General features: G+C 45.2%; 1 protein-coding gene across 2 annotated transcripts in view; it reads right to left on the bottom strand.

The window, feature by feature from the left end:
• The window catches only part of DENND4B (DENN domain containing 4B), a 2,518,380-nt gene that overhangs the window by 1,272,437 nt on the left and 1,228,231 nt on the right, over nucleotides 1–17,712 (bottom strand). The window lies entirely within an intron of this gene.

The raw sequence follows: 17,712 nt of genomic DNA, 5'->3' as shown, positions 1-17,712 counted from the left end.
AGGAGCCATGCTGGATTCTGAGAAAACATCATCGACAATGTCTAGAACAAGAGGTATAGTCAAAGGCCTATGCTGAGGAAGAAGGAAATCCCTAAGCCTCTTTTTAGATTCTGAGAAATCTTGACTCTCCCAGTGAAAGTGTTCCCTTAAGGTATGCAAAGTTTCTCCAAAAGAAAAATCCTCAGGAGGAGATGCAGAAGGGATGAAATCTTCTGCATCAGAGTCCTCATCAGGTGGATTAGATAATTCCTGATCAGAAGAAATAAGAAACCTGATCTGAAGATTCATAGTCAGTGCCTTGCCTAGGCCTGTTAGCAGGAGGGGGATGAGTACCCCTGATCAAGGTAATTAAATCCTCAGCCATTTTGATCATTTGTTTTTTAGGCATTCGGGCCTGTACACGTGGCCCAAGCGTCGGTTTTAGACACAGAAGTAGATTTTGGCCTTAGTTTTGAAGATGGCGTCGGTTTAATATACAAATCTTTAGGCCTGAAAACACCCTCAGAAGCCGGTGCCTGCTCAGTGGCTCCGGACCCATCTAAGGTACAGACATCAGCGGGTTCAATACAAGTGTTTCGCAGCATACTGGACTCCGAATGGGTCTCAGTAGAGGCCTACGAATCAAAAGTGGCAGGTGGCAGGTATCAGGGGCTGCGAAAGCGCCTCACTGAGAACCGGCGACTGGCTTAGGAGAAGCTTCGAATTCGGTTTTGGACCTAGACGGTCTGTCTCCGTCTTTTTCTTTACATTTTTTTAGGTATTCTGGTAGTCGGATTGCTAACCGACGACATTTCTGGATAGTTAAACCTTGAGCCAAAATATTTAGAAGCAAAAAAATACCAACGCTTAATAGTGCGTTGATTAAATTTAGCACAAAACTGACAGCAAGGCATGTTGTGGTCAGGGCCTAGGCAAGGAAAAAGAGTACAAATGAAACTCCTTATGAGGTATTTGCTTCCCACAAGTAATACAATTATTAACTTTTACTGACATAGGTAAGGAGCAAGAAAACGTTTCCCCAACGGGGTACTTAGTTTTAGGTTGAAGACTTCGGTTCTGAAACTCGAAAATGAAAATTTCAGGAGTCACTTATGAACTGCTTCTGCTTCTGGCACTGCAGAGCAAGAAAGACTGATGAAAATGGCATTGGCTGCATGTTTTATACACCTGATGTCAAGGAAGAAGGGACAGCAACCGATACAGGACCCAAGACTTTGTTAATCAGGCCAACTGAGGGCAACCTGCCAGCAGATTACCCAAATGTAATGACTGCAGCAATGAAACACGAAGAACATCAGGCCCTCACTGCACTCTCCAGAGCTAAAATATGGCATCAATCCGTCCAGATGATATCCCATGATACCATCTAAATAGCTTGAAACATGACCTGTCATGCCCACTAAAATCTCTGTTCAACCACAATTTCCAGACAGGTTTTGTCCCTATGGAATGGAGGACTGCAACAATCATCCCACTACATGAAGGGAGACCATTAACAGACCCATAAAGTTTGACTGGTCTTATATGCAAGGCTAAGGAAAGAATTATCATGGACCTGCTATAAAAAAAAAAAGACATTGGAAATCTTCAAATAGTGGACCTAACCTACTTCAGTTTCATCAACAGCAGGTCATGCCTACTCAACTTGGTGGACTTCTTTGAGAAGGTAACTACAGCCATGGACAAGGACAAAAAAAGAAGTTATGTACTCACCCTAACATTCCATCTGAGTAGTTGTACTTCATTTGTCTTCAACCTGTGGGCTTCAGATCCACATCGGATCTGACACGGCCGCATTTTACAACTATGGATCCAAGCTCCAGACTCCTCCCCCTTACCCATAATGCCCCCTGTCTCCCTTCAGATCGAGTTTGTTGCCTAAGAGGTATCATATACCCGGGCCCAATATCACCTTATCATAAGAATCTCCACGACACTCCCAGGCCTGGACAGAGTCAAGGGTCACACACTTTATGCAAAGCTAAATGTAGACTGCATCCATAAGGTCGGGGGGGGGGTGGAGAGTTAAGTACAGCTACTCAGATGGAACGTTATGGTGAGTACATAACTTCTTTATCTGAAGTAGTTTACTTCATTTGGTCTTCAACCTGTGGGTCAGGGTCCCCAGCTACCACAAATTCCTGGGTGGCTCTCATAGAAGGATATTCCGGAGCACCACAAAGCCAAAGGATGCTCTGTTCCTAGACACAATGTCCAGCTTGCAATGAGAAATGAAGGTATGAGATGAGGACCAAGTGGCTGCCAAGCAGATATTGTCCGGAAGCACCCTAGACCAGAAGGCAGCTGACGTAGCCATAGATTGGGTGGAATGTGCCTTCACTTGTCCTGGCAGGGACCTACCTTGCACAGCATAGGCTCGAGCAATGCATCCAGCGAGCAGTTGTTACCTTGGAAACTGGATTGCCTAAAAAAGGTTTAGCATAAGACAAATAGTTGGTCAGACTTACGAAAGGGTTTTGTCATATGCAAACAAAATCTCAGTTGTCTACCAACATTAAGCAGATGCAGCTTGTATTCCCCTTTATTCTGGATGCTGGGGAAAAAAAATAGTAAATTTAAAACCTGACTAATATTGGCTTCCGAGGCCACCTTAGGAAGAAAAGATGGATTAGTATGCAGCAATACTCTATCTTTGTGAAAGATCATGTAAGGCACCTTAATAGAAAGAGCCTGACACTCTTCTGTCTGAGGTAATGGCCACCAAGAAAGCAGTTTTCCAAGTCAAAAACTGCAAATCAACTGATGCGGCAGGTTCGAAGGGTGCAGAAACCATTGCCTGTAACACTAAATAGAAAAGCACCACTAAGAGAGGTCTTACAAAGTTTGGAAGTAGCCAGGGAAGACATATTCACCCCCACGTGGGAATTAGAAATATCTGCCAGTTGTACCTTAACTGTAGAGGAAATAGTACCCTGATGAAAGATGCTTGCCAAAAAATCTAAGACTGCTGAAAGAGATGCCGTGAAAGGGTCCAAAGCCCGCTGAGTGGTCCATATGAAAAAAAAGCTCCATTTACTACGATGCACCTTTTGCGTGGAGGATTTGTGAGCTGCAACCAAAATGGATTTTACAAGGGATGACCATCTGGGAGTCCTGATAATCATGGGAACTGGAACAGCCAAGCAGTGAGCTTCAGACTGTCTAGATCTGGGTGAGGGATCCCTGAGGGATGAGAAAGAAAATCCCGTACTGGATCCAACATCCATGGAGGAGCAAAGTACAGTTGTGTACACTTACCATAAATGTAGATGTTCGAGTGTATTCACTGTTGCAGTCATTACATTTGGGTTATCTGCTTGCAGTAGACCTCAGTCGGCCTGATTAACAAAGTCTTGGGTCCTGCGTCGGTTGCTGTCCCTTCTTCCATGACGTCAGGTCGTCAGTGGTATAAAACTTGCAGCTGATGCCATTACATCAGTTTTTCTTGCCTCAGATGTCAGGTGCCCCCCTAATGGGAAGCAATTAAATCTATAAATACAAGGATATACCTCCAACAAAAAAGCAAATACACCAAAAAGCTTTTTGAGCATAGTACGTGAGAGTAGAGGTATAGCCAAAAGAAGAAAGGAGGCTGGAGGGAGAGTAGCCAGGGCTGCAACAGTGAATACACTCGAACATCTACATTTATGGTAAGTGTACACAACTGTACTATGTTCTTCGTGTTTCACTGTTGCAGTCATTACATTTGGGTAAATTCCCAAAGCAAAGGTTGGGAAGAGGAATTTAAACAGAAATAGGACCAGCTATAAGGCTCTGCAAGACTGCAGTGGCAAAACCACCTCTGGATTTAGAGAAAATTGGCAAATGATAATGCTTGGTGAAAGTATGTACAGAACTCCAGGTAGCAGCTTCTAGGATGTCACTAGTACGGACGCCCCTGAGAAAGGCTGTAGAAGTAGATGCAGCCCTGGTTGAATGGAGTCTGATACCCTGTGGGATAGGTTTTCTATGGTGCTTATAGCAGAAATGTATGTAGTGGCCTATCCATTTTGAAATGAGTTGTTTTGAAATAGCTTTCCCCTCTGTGCCTGCAGCAAAAGCCACCAGCAGTTGTTCAGATTTCCTTTAAGGTTTAGTCCTGTTCAAGCAGAATCTAAGTTGTCTGTGTACATTTAAAGAGTGCAGTATCCGTTCCCCTTTGCTCTGTGGGTTAGGAAAGAAGGTAGGCAAATGAATGGACTGATTAAGAGCCACACTGGATACCACCTTGGGCATGAAGGAGGGAATGGTTCTGAGGGACACCCTGTCTGCATGAAAGATGATGAAAGGTTCCACTGCCATAAGGGCCTGTAATTCAGATACCCCTCTTGCAGAAGTGATTGCTAAAAGGAAAGCTGTTTTCCAGGAAAGAAATTTTAAATCTGCAGTAGCAGCTGGCTCGAAAGAAGGAAGAGTGAGTTTCTCCAAGACAAAGTTAAGATCCCAGGCTAGAGTTGGAGCTCTCCTGGGTGGCCTTAAATTTTTGTCCCCTCTGAGGAACTGCTTGAGCAGTGGGTGAGAGAAGAGGGGAGGCTCTGTGCTATAATGAGCTGAAATGGCCGAGGCATGAATTTTGATGGAGGAAAAGGACAAGCCCTTATGAAGCATCTCAGTCAAGTATTGGAGAATCTGAGGTAAATTGGGCACTGCTGCGTTTATTCCTTGAGACTGGTTCCAGGCACAAAATCTTTTGCAGCATAAGATTTTCTAGTACTAGGCCTCCTTGCCTCTAACATGATATCCATCACTGACTGACTTGAAGGATGGTAAAGGAGAGATTAGGTAATTAGCCAGGCTGCTAGGTTCAGGGTTTGCAGCTGAGGGTGCAGAACCTGGTTCTCCTGCTGAGACAACAGGGAAGGAGTTTGAGGCAGGTGTCATGGAGCCAAGCGTGACACACTGTGCAAGAGTGGGTATCAGTGTTGGCGAGGGCAGTCTGGTGCAATTAAAATAGTCTTTGGCTTGTCCTGTTTATCTTTAGTAGTACCTTGGAGAGCAGAGGCAGAGGAGGAAAGCCATAAACTGATAGGTTTTTCCAGATGAAGGATAGAGCATCCACTTTCTAAGCTAGCTTGCGGGGAATCCTTGTGCAAAATTTGTCCAGTTGATGGTTCTGGGGGGAGGCAAACAGGTCTATATCTGGCCTCCCCCATTTGCTTGTCAACATGTTGAAAATCCTTGGTTCGAGTTTCCACTCGTGTGGGTCCATGAGGTTTCTGCTTAGTCCGTCTGCCAGTGTATTTAGTTTTCCTGGCAGGAACTGAGCTTGTAGATTCACTTGGTAGCTCAAGGCTGTGTTCCACAATGCCATGGCAGAGGGGGTTAGAATGTGTACCCCCCTGCTTGTTTATGTACCACATGACAGTGGTGTTTGTCCGTCTTTACCATTAGTTGTCCTGGAAAAATGTGGTCTTTGAAGGCTGTCAGAGCATTCTGTACAGCTAACATTTCCTTTTTATGTGGAGCTGCATTTGACTTGGGTTCCATTTGCCCTGAATGCACTTCCTTGCCAGGTGAGCCCCTCATGCACACTCTGATGCGTCTGTTAAGATTTGGGCGGCAGGGGGTAATGTGAATGGTAGTCCCCTGTTTTGGTGGCAGGCCTATGCCCACCAAAAAGTCTAGGAATAGGCAAGGTATGATAGGAATCCTTGCTTCTAGATCCTGTGAATGTTGACACCATAGGCTTTTGAGATACCATTGTAGTTTCCTCATATGCAGCCTTGCATATGGAATTAGAAGAATGCAGGAGGCCATGAACCCCAAGGCTTGCAGTATTTGCCTTGCAGATAGCTGGGATTTGTGTCCACTTGTTTGAAGTAGGTTGTCAAATGAATCTGTTTCTCTGGCGTGAGGAAAGCCATCTGGGAAGTTGTATTCAAGCCTGCTCCTAGGAATACAATTTTTTGACAGGAGGTGTGATTTATTTTCGTTTATGGTGAACCCCAGAAAAGTCAGTACCCTTTGAACAAAGGCCAGATGACTCAAAAGAATGCCCCGGCTTTCTGCCTGAATTAGACAATCATCCAGGTATGGGAATATTTGAATATTTCTTTGCCTGCAAAATGCAATGACTGGAGCTAGGCACTTTGTGAATACCCTGGGCACAGTCAATAAGCCAAAGGGCAGTGCAGAGAACTGATAGTGTATGTAGCCTGCTTTGAAGCATAGGTATCTTCTGCAAGACTCCCTGATAGGGATTGTGCAGGTATGCTTAAGTCTAGTGTTGCCAACCATGCATCTTTGCCTAGCATAGGAAACAGCTGAAGAGTCAACATTTTGAATTTTGGAATCACCAGAAAGGTGTTTAGAGTAGAAAGGTCCAGGATAGGACGCCATGTATTGCCTTTTCTGGGTACCAGGAAAAGTCTCGAATAGAAGTCTTGTCCATTTTCCTCTTCTGGTACCAAATGAATAGCCCCCATGTTTACGAGAGAGAGTACTTGATTTGGGGCCTCTGCCCACTGATTTGGGGGTAGATCTGGCCTTGGTGTTGGTAACGTGTGGAAGTGAAATCTGTATCCTTGGGACACTATATTTAAAACCCATTTGTCCTGGGTAATGAGCTCACAGTTTTTGGCCTGCAGACCAATCTTTCCGCCTAAAGGAGCTTTCAGTTGGGAGGTGCTTGGAAGTTTTAAAAACAAGTCATTGAGACAGTTTTCCATAGGGGGAGTCTTACTACTCCCAGATTTGGATGCAGAAACCCCCCACTGCTTAGTCTTGTGTATCCCTTGGGACTGAAACCTGGGGTTTCTGCTGAGTCTGGGTTTGGCTTGGGAAGACCTGAAAGGGGCTGGAAAGGACCAATTTTTAGAGGGCCAGTGCCTACTATATCTATGAGGCTGAACTTGTAAGAAATCTTTAACAGTTTGCATAGATTTAGCTTTATCTTCCATCTTTTTAAGAACTTCCTCAGCCTTGTTGCCAAACAGGCAGTCCCGATTTAAGGGAGCATTCAACAATTTAACTTTAACATGATCATGCAAAGATTGCTCCTTAAGCCAAGCAGGACTTCTGAGCACAGACCCAGTAACAGCAACCCTACAAGAGGTCTCTAATGGAACAAAACCACATTGCAAAGTAGGTTTTCCAACTTGTTCAGCAGAATGCATTAAATCCTGTAATTCTTTATTTTCAGCACAGTCAGGAATTAACAATTTTCTGTTTAAGCAATCCAATAACATGTTGTCGATAATTTAACATATGAAACTGGCAGTTTAAAGCCCTAATGGCCAAGGCTGCAGAAGTGTAAACCTTCTTACCCCATCTATCCAGTGCCCTGTAGTCTTTATCAGAGAGGGATTGGATTTATAGCAGTAGAAGCCTTAATGCCCTTGGGTCCCTGTGAAATAGTCTCTGGATCTGCAATAGGAGTTTTAAAAAGGAACTTATGTAAATCAGGAACCCTGTAATATCGGTCAGGTTTTCTGGGAGCAGGAGGCAAAGAATCAGGGGCCAAACTAGATTCTGAAAAGGCATCATCAACAATGTCTAGTACAGGAGGTATAGCTAAAGGCTATGCTGAGGCAGGAGTAAGAAATCCCTAACCCTCTTTTTTTTGAATCAGAAAAATCCTGGCTTTCCCAGTGGAAATGCTCCTTTAAAGTATGTAAGGTCTTCACCAAAAGAAAAATTCTATGGAGGGCAAGCAGAGGGAATAGAGTCCTCTGCATCAGAATCCTCATAAGTAGATAAGAGCAAATCCAGATCATCAGAAGAATCAGAAAAAATCAGAATCCTGGTCAGAAGATTCGTAAACAACTTCAGTCCCAGGTCTCTTCGAAGGGGAAGGTTGGCTTCCCCTGATTAGAGTTATAAGATCTTCAGCCATTCTTATAATTTGTTTTTTAGGCATAGAGGCCTGAGCATGCAGCCTGGGCGTCGGTTTCTTAGGCATGGTTCGAGATTTTGGCCTAAATGAAGAAGGAGGCGTCGGTTTAATATGCAAGTCCGTAGGCCTGAATACACCCTCAGAAGCCGGTGCCTGCACAGCGGCTCCAGACCCATCTAAGGTAAAAACATCTGCAGGTTCCACAGTTGAATTCATCTCGCGGCATACCGGACTCCAAATGGGTCTCAGTAGAGGCTTAAAGGTCAGAAGTAGCGGGTATCAGGGGCTGCAAAAGTGCCTGAGTACTGGCGAACTGGCGACTGGCTTAGGAGAAGCGTCGGCAGCTTTGGACCTCTGCGGCCTGTCTCTGTCTTTATCTTTGCATTTTTTTGGAATCACGGTAGTTGGGATGGCTAACTGATGACATTTCTGGATAATTAAACTGAGAACCGAAATATTTAGAGGCGAAAATATACCAACAGATAGTGCGCTGATTAAATAAAGCACAAAACAGACAGCAAGGTACGTCGTGGTCAGGGCCTAGACAAGGAATACAGTACAAATGAAAATCTTTGTCAGGTATTTGCTTTCTACAAGTAATGCAATTATTAACTTTTACTGACATTGGAAAGGAGCAAGAAAAAGTTTCCCCAATGGGGTACTTGGCTTTAGTTGAAGACTTCGGTTCTGAAACTCAAAAACGAAAATTTCAGGAGTCAGCCGACTGGCACTTGCTAACTGCTTCTTCTTCTTCGGGCACCGCACGGCAAGAAAGACCAATGTAATGGCATCGGCTGCATGTTTTATACCCCTGACGACCTGATGTCATGGAAGAAGGGACAGCAACCGATGCAGGACCCAAGACTTTGTTAATCAGGCCGACTGAGGGCTACTGCAAGCAGATAACCCAAATGTAATGACTGCAACAGTGAAACACGAAGAACTTCTAGGTGAGAACATAGTGAGGGGAACCAAACCTGGCAAGGCCAGAATGGGGCTATGAGGATCATAGTGCTCCCCAGCCTTCGAGCTTTCTGAAGAAACTTTGACATAAGTGGAAGAGGAGGATAAGCATGGAGGAGACCTGAAGGGCAAGCATGAACCAGTGCGCCTCCGGGGGGTTCAGAGCGAAAAACTCACTGCTTTTCACATTGGAAGGACATGCGAAGAGATCTCAGCAAAGCCGACCCCACTTTAGAAAGATCTGTTCCACTACCGAAGGATTCATAGACCACTCGTAAGGCATCAGGATAGATCTGCTGAGCCTGTCCGCTAGAATGTTGGACCGCCCCAGAATGTGTATTGCTACGGGAAAGCGGCCGGTGGAGATCGCCCATTCCCACACACTCATGGCTTCTCGACAGAGGAGATAAGATCTGGTTCCCCCTTGCTTGTTGATGTACCACACTACTGACATATTGTCTGCCTGAATGGCAATTGTCCCTACAGGAAGATGGACATGAAGTGCCTGCAACGCCAGAAGAACCGCCCTCATCTCCAGAATGCCGGTCTTGGAGGGAGACCACGTGCCTTGGACCTTCCTTCCCGAGCAGTGCCCCCCCACCCTAGCTGGGAGGCGTCCATGGTCACCATGGTTTTGGGAAAAAACGGGTGAAAGGACCGTCCCTTGAGGAGATCCGGAGATTGAATCCATCACCAAAGGGAGTCCCTGCATACCCTCAAGATTCTCACTGGAAAGGAGAGAGGAAGGTCTAACAGGGACCACTGGACTGCAAGTGTCCATTGAAGAACTCTCATATGAAGGAGAGCTCAAGGCAGGAGATTGATCGTGGCCATCATGGAACCCAATGCCCTGAAAACTGCTTCAGCTGTAGGGACTTGAGCATGAAGAATTTGTAACACATGTAACCTTACACTGCGCATCCTGTCTGGGGTGAGAAAAAACATCATTTGAAGAGTGTCCAAACATGCCCCAATAAAGTCCAGAATCTGGACCAGCTCTAGAGAAGATTTGTTCAGAGTGTTGGTAATATCCAGATTGCTTGCTAACCGAATGAAGTAATCCCTGGCCTGGCACAGTAGATGCTCTGAAAGGGCAGCAAAGAGCCAATTGTCCAGGTACGGAAAGACCTTAATACCTTGGAGCCTCAGGTGAGCCGCTACAATCACCATCACCTTGGTAAACACCCTGGGAGGTGTGGTGAGACCAAAGGGAAGGGCTTTGAACTGGTAGTGATTGGCTCCCAGCTGGAAGCGAAGAAACCTCCGAGAGCGCCTGTCCATTTTGACATGGTAATACACATCCTGGAGACTGATCGAGCACATCCAGTCTGTGGCCTGCAGAAAGGATAGAGTGAAGACTGACCATCTGGAATTTTGTCTTGGTTACTGACAGGTTCAATGTGGACAGATCCAAAACTGGTATGGGGTCCCCCATTTTCTTTGGCACTAAAAAGAACCTAGAGTAAATGCCGGATCTGGACTGGTTTGGGGGGACCAGTTAGATGACTTGTTTCTTCAGCAGCTTTCCTATTTCTAGCGCTGCTTCCTCCCGTTGCGCGGGTGGGACATCTGGGAGGAACTTGTTCAGATGGCGACGTTCCTTGAAAGGAACAAAATATCCTCTGGATATGATTCGCAACACCCAGCGATCTGTTGTAATGGACAGGTGTAGCAACAGATGACTCCCGACTGCCTCCAGAGATGAGCAGTCGGGCAACTCCTCAGGGCTGCTGCTGCCCAGGTCACTCCAAGAAGGGTTCTCGGGACCCAAAATTCCTAGGACCCCCCTGCAGCTCGGCGGCTTCTGTTGTGACCCCCTCTACCTCCGGGGGATAGAGAATCCTGTGAATCGTGGGAAAACACCGGGGACTTCTAGAAACACATCATGTTCATTCCAAGCTGATTCCTGGAAAAGGATCTTTGAGGAGACGATAATCGGATCCCAATGGCAGACAGTGTCTTTCCGTCCTTCTCGCTCTGGACCAGTGTTTCTTTCACCGACTTCCCGAAGAGGGAAGACCCATCATAGGGAGGGTGTTGGTGAAAGACGCTTGAAGGGCTCCAAAAATTGACACAACCAGAGCCAGGCATGACACTTGATGGCAACAACTGCTCCAGCCGCCTTTGCGGCTCACTCTGTAGCATGAGAGAGCAGTCATATGGACATGTTGGCAACTGCTTTTAGAGTGGCCATTCGGGCTGAGAAGGACTTTTTGTCCTCCATCAACATGGACTCTGGGGTAGACGCTGATTTCCTTCATTAGATCTCTCTGGAGTCGAATGACATGTGCCATATAGTTCAGTGTCCTCACCGAGAAGGTTGCTAAAGCATATACTCACTTTCCAAAACAGTCCATTGTTCTAGATTCTCAATCAAGGGGATGAACCGTGGAGCTCTTCTGAATGAGCTCCTTCATGGTGGCAGCCACCACCATCATCACTTCTACTGGGGACCCCCCTTGTTCCAATGTGTCCTGTCAGATGGGGGGGGGGCTCAACACTGTCAGGCCACTTAGGAATGGGCTCTACGGTGTCTGGCTCCTTCCATGCCCTAGATGTTATCAGATCCACAAGTGGATTAGCAGGAGGGGACACCCAAGAGGTAGATGGGCCCGCATCAAATGTCTCCAGGAACATGGACTTGTCTGAGGTCGGTTTGGAGGCTGGCTACCCCACCCCTCTGCCGAAGGAGCTCCATGATGTCTCCAAAGGAGACATCCTCAGGGGGTGACACTGGGGAGCTTTCTCCTTCATCCAAGTCCATGTCTTCTGTGAGGGACTCTGGAGGAGAGTCCAAGTGCCTCCTCTTACACTTATGTTTGCGGGGTACCTCCTCAGGGGGACTCTGAGGAGGACTCACAAACCTCTTGTTCCACCAGAACATCCTGGGGCATAGCAACCATGGGCTGTCCCTGAGACAGCAAGACAGTCGGAACTGCACTCAGAACCAAGGTGGTCTGGATGGAGTCTGAGGCTGAGATGGTCAGAGGTCTCGACAGTGAGCTCCATCACATCGAAAGCTGAGGGGAAACTAACCTCCTGGGAAGTACTGGTGGCGCCCGTCCCCCCCAACCCGACAGGGGAGTCAGAGGCGAGCCTCCAGGAGCTGAGATGCTGAGTGGAATACTCCGCTTAGAAGTGCTTGGAGCAGAGAGTACCCCCTCGGATCCGACCCCGACGCTATAGCTCTGATCCGATCCAGTCAGATCTGACAAGCTCAAGGCAACAGCCAGCGTTGAGGTACACAGTGCCATTGGCACCTACCCCTCGATCCCGAGGGTCCTTGAATTCAAAAACTCCAAAACTGCCGGTCAGATTGGAGAAGGAATAATTGGTCAGAACAAAGGTTGCAAAGAGCCCCCACCGGAGGGAGAGGGTGCCGGCAAGACCCTCATCTAGATCTGAGTGTGGATAAATCTCCACATCATCTTGTTCATCTCTGCTTCGCTGAGACTCCGGGTGGAGCGGGAGGATGCCACCGAAACAGGTTGGGAGAGCTGGTGGGGAAAAGACCTTACTGGGGACCAGATACGAGTCTCCTCGGGCTCAAGGGAGAACCTGGGTGAGCGCAACCGAGGAGACCCAGGTCTAGTCGGAGGTCTAAATTGGTGGCAGACCTGCTTGCGATGAGAGGTCGGGGGACCGCTTGCGAGAATGGTCTTTCTTAGCCTTTTCCCCTTCCCCAGACCTCTAGGCAAGAGTTTGACTCCCTGAGGCCGGGGAAGCAGAAGCAGCAGCCGCTGCTAGCCCCGCTGGGGAAGAAGGGACTATAGTCCCTGAAGAGGGGAGCAAACCCTTCAGAATCAGTTTGTCCCACCTGTCCTTAAGTGCCCTGGGGTTGAAACCAGCAGAATTAAGACAGGGGGACTTAAGGTGATCTGCACCAAGGCAAACCACACAGAGTGTGGCCATCAACCAGAGATAGCTTATGGCCACACTCTATGCATTTCCTAAAACCTGCCTTAGGGTCTTCTGCCATCCCAACACAGGCCCAAAAATCACATACACACACATGTGCTCTCTAAATAGAAAAGAGAAGAAAGTTTCTTTTTTTTTGTCCGCTGCAGACGCGGGGAGGAAAGAAAAGATGTAAGGAAGAAAATAGGAAGAAATCAGAGAGAAAAAACTAGAGTTTAGTTCACTTACATGACCCACTAGCTGGAGTCAGAAACCAAGATTGTAACCATTATGGTGGCAAACGAGATATGAAGGGAGAAGGGAGACGGGGGCATTATGAGTAAGGGGAGGAGTCTGGAGCTTAGATCCATAGCTGGAAAATGTGGCCATGTCAGATCTGATGTGGATATGAAACCCACAGATTGAAGACCAAATGATCCGAAACCCACAGGATGAAGACCAAATGAAGTAAACTACTTCAGATCAGTAAATACTACTACCCTGAACTGGCAAAGGCATTTTACATAATACCTAACTTGGGTATTAAAGACAAACTCAAATTTAGGTAAAAATCCCTGTGTCACTTGATGGATAGCCAAATGTCTCATAGCCAGGACATGAAGTCTGGATGGGTTGAATTCACCTCCACCATGAGGCCTGCTGCTAGTGGTGTCCCACAGAGCTCAGTAGTGCGACCACTCTGCAGTCAAGGGAAACGTTGAGGACCTTTAGCTGACCGACTTTGCTGAGGATTACAAGCAGGGTGCAATCAATGAATCTCCAAACATGTAGATATCCTCCAGGAGGATCTGACAGAAAAATAACTGGTGACAGAACCATGGCTTAAAGTTCAGTGCAAAAAATCCATAATTTATACCCCTCTGGGAAGATGACCACCCTCAAGAATTACAACAGTGATAACACTCCTTTATGAGTAGACTCAGTGATAAGGGAATTGGGAACTCAAGCTGACAGTAACTTAAACTTTGATTACCATCTATCCATGGCAATGAGAAAATCCTACTGTGTGGCACAACTTATAAGTAAAGGCATTGCATCCAGATCTAAGGCGATCATAGTCCCACTAAACGCAGTCCTCATTAGACCAATAATGGAGTACAATACACCATTCAACATGTACCTGCCAAGCATTTGCAACAGCTGGAGCAGCCACACAGGTTCCTCACTAGAAGAATACAGGGTGTAAACAATGTGGCCTATGTGAACTGCCTCAAAGCCCTGTTCCTGTACTCTTTCTCTTATAGAATACTGAGGGGTGATCTATGCCTAAACCACCAAGGCATGCTCCAATGCAGCCCTGATGGATCTTCTACACAGTCACAAAACAACAGCACTAGAATTAACTGATCTAAGGATCTAAGCCTTGTCTGTGTCAAACAAAACATATTGGGGGGACAGATGTGCGCTTTGGAGATTATCCCCTCTGGAACATACATCCCATTGATATGAAACAGAGCAATTCCCTAAGCCTATTCAAATGCAATTTGGAACAATGGATGGGAAATCATAAATTCAAACCTGGCTTGTCAACTGTGGCTCTTATGGACAGGAATAATTTGCACATCCACAAGCAAACACCAAAGCCATTCTAGTCTGTGGGCACTGATAACTGAGAAAACTGGGGGATGAATGGCTAGCCTTAAAAAGGCTTTAGGGCCATCAGCCTAGTAACCTCCTATGATCATAGATTCAAATAAAAACCCCACCAGAGCAGTTTTTTTCACTTACGATTCCCATATGCTTTTCTCTTTGCTTACAGTCTGATAGCAATCCCTTGTAGGAAGTCAGTCTACATCCTGCAGTCAAAACATATTACGGCTTCATCGCACTTTATAACCTTTCCCCTCCCTCTTTAGTTATTTGCTCCCAATGCAGTGGCTCCTATACCAGTTTTCTCCAGTAAATTCCAGCCCCCCTCTTGCCTAACTTCTTTAACCCTACTTGCAGTCATTCCTATTGGCAAAATCTCCTTTCTCTGTTCTCGTGTTTGCATAGTTCTTAGAATACTTTCTGCAACTTTATGAATACAATAGTCTGTAAAGCTGTTATTCTACTTAAGGATCTGCACTCTTTCTTGAACTTCCCCCTTGCTTCATCATCATCCCTTTCCATTTTGAATTACAACCTACTGCTTGTGTTATGCATTTGAGTCTCAGCCAAGTAGCACTAGCATATCACTTCAAATCAAGTAATGCTGAATCACCTTGTTCTATTGGATGAATCAACTTATCCCACTTAACTCTTGCTCACTTCCCAGGTGCAAGCACCCCCTGGAATCGGCTGACTAGAGCATTTCAAACAAAGTTTATTTTCTTCTTTAAGAAGATTGACATCATCGCGGGAACTTAGATGGGCTGACATCATCGCTATGTGAAAGCGGGATAGGCGTGCTGACATCATCGCTATGTGAAAGCGGGAACTTAGACAGGTTATTCGAGCGGGAACGGAAGATGGGACACTCAGACGGATTATTCAGGAACGGAAGATGGGACCCGTTCAGGTAGTGTGTGTGTGTGTGTGTGTGTGTGTGTGTGTGTGTGTGTGTGTGTGTGTGTGTGTGTAATGCCCCAGGTGTACATGGTGGTGGGTAGAGAATAAGGCTTGAACCCTGTACCTTGGGCCCAAGTGGCAAGAGCCTGAATTCCCTACCCACCACCATTTGTAAAAATATTGCAGGATTTTCCCTCATACCTTTTCTGTTCCTCATAAAATCTGTGGTTTCTGCATTTGTGTTCTTGTTGCCTGACAGCTGTTATTATTTGGTTTTATTCTTGGCTGTCTGGAGTGTTTCTCCCTGGGCCTCTGCTAAAAAAATTAGCTTTTTTTTTTTCAAAGTCAGACTTTCCTGGTTAATAAATGTAAATGGACACATTTCAATATTGGACTTCTTTTCTTCAGAAAGTGTATGGTAACAAAAGCAAGCTTTTATTCTAGCAATTTTCTAAGTGTACAAGATGGATATTTGAAATGTATCCCTGTGTTTGGGACTGTATTCCCCCCATTATTGGCTTCATCCAGGTTTTGTGCTAGGGTTGAGAGTTATGGTAAGAATTGAATTCACTGAATATGTTTGGGGCTGTATTCACCCAGTATTGACTTTGTTCAGGTATTTATTGGCTTCATCCAGGTTTTTTGCTAATGTTGAGAGCTATGGTAAGAACTGATTTCACTGAAAATGTTTGGGGGCTATATTCTCTCATTACTGGCTTTGTCCGGGTGTTATTTGCTAAGAGGTTGAGAGCTATGGTGAGAACTGAATTCACTGAATGTTTGGTGGTTGTAGTCACCCATTATTGGCTTTGTTCAGGTCTTTTGTGCTAAGAGGTTGACAGCTGTGCTATGGTGAGAACTGAATTCACAAAATGGTAAAGTTTCAGTCTTCCTCTCACAAAACAGCTGATTTGGCGTAGTGGTATGTTGCTTTGACTTTTGCACGGGGTCCCCTGGGTTCAAGACGTGGCAGTGAAATATATGGTGGTAATGCAGCATTTTATTCTAGCAACTTTCAAACATTATACAAGCAATGTTTAAAATGTGTCCCTGTTGTTTGACCTTAATAAATTTGTTTTTCCAGATTTCTTGTGCTGCAAAGTACAGAGATACAGCTCAGAGGCGAGTACATTCTACAAGGAGCAGAGAGCTGCAGGGGACCAAAAGTTTAGGGCTGATTATGTTTAGTCTGCTTACATTAATAGCACAACAGATAGTGTACTTGCTTTAGATGCTGAAGGCTGTGGGTTCTACTCGTAGGTAAATGCATTGCTGATGCTGTATTGTGTTGTAAAGGGGGTGGATGCTGCAGTCCTTTTGGCAAAGATACCTAGTAACTATTAACCTGTTACAGTTTGCTATCCATTCTCTATTGCGGTATTACTAGCTTTTCATTTTACTGCATGCAACAAAGGCAATTTATTCTTCAAGGGTAACGGGCACTTTATTTGTATATTAAACAATGACATATAAAGTGTTTGCTAGCAGCAACCTCTATTGGTTACAAATTTCTTCAATGTGGATTTTACTACAGAGATTGTGTATATTTTTTACTGATACTGGTGGACTTGAGTAGACTTTATGATGGAAATGTTCTGAATTGGGCAATTTTGTCATTGGTGGATGCTTTTTGTTTCTTTGTTTACTGGAAAAATTTTCAAAACAATAAATTTAAAATGCCCTTTAACAACTGTACTGTATTGTACAAGGAATATAATGTAATACAGTCAGGAAGGTGCATCAAAGAGCATGTGTATGTTATGTTCGAGGGGCCTATGATTTTGAAGACAGCCCAGAGTTAATATTTGCAATTGGCAAAATGTATTTTCTCTGAAAGTGGGTTTCGTGCTGTTTCAATGCATGTGAGTTTCAAGGGCAGAGAAGTATTAATGTTAGTCTATTTTCATTGAGCCTGCATTGCTTTAACAGATATGTATTAGGGTTTGTGCTGTAAAATGCAAAATAAAACTTTCAAATGAAATCCTAAATCATCGCAGAAGTAAAGCAGTATGCACATTAGTGTTTATGGTAAATGGGGCAAAATAACCAAGGAATGGGACATTGGAATGGCTGCACGGGGCGGGAGGCTCCATTTGACCATGATTTGGTGAGGGGGGGGGGTAGCAAACTCAGACAGCCCGGTTGAACTATACCTCTCAGTTGTCCATATCTTTGCAGAATTAATAGATATTTGCTGCTTATTTTTGGTTTGTTTCTCAAAATTTGTGGTTTTCTAGCAAATCATTTAGGAATGAAGCCATTAAATGACAGACATTGAGTTTCAGATGTCATAACCTTCAGAAAAATGCATGCTAATGCAAGACTGTCTAAGTTTATAGAAGTGCAATTTTTAGTAGTGTTTCTATGTTCCCCAATATATTTGGCCTTGTTCAGATTTCCTGCATTAAGAGGTTGAGAGGTACGTGCAAATCACTTTGTAGATTAGGAATATCCAAACATCTCAACTGTCCCCAATTCTGGCTCAAAATGTTGCTCTCCCTAATAAT

This window comes from Protopterus annectens, chromosome 8.part0 (genome assembly GCF_019279795.1).
Source record: "Protopterus annectens isolate FY-2018-M chromosome 8.part0, PAN1.0, whole genome shotgun sequence".
NCBI lineage: Eukaryota > Metazoa > Chordata > Ceratodontiformes > Protopteridae > Protopterus > Protopterus annectens.
The sequence above is the reverse complement of the archived record's forward strand: the minus strand, read 5'-3'. Positions and strand labels throughout refer to the sequence as shown.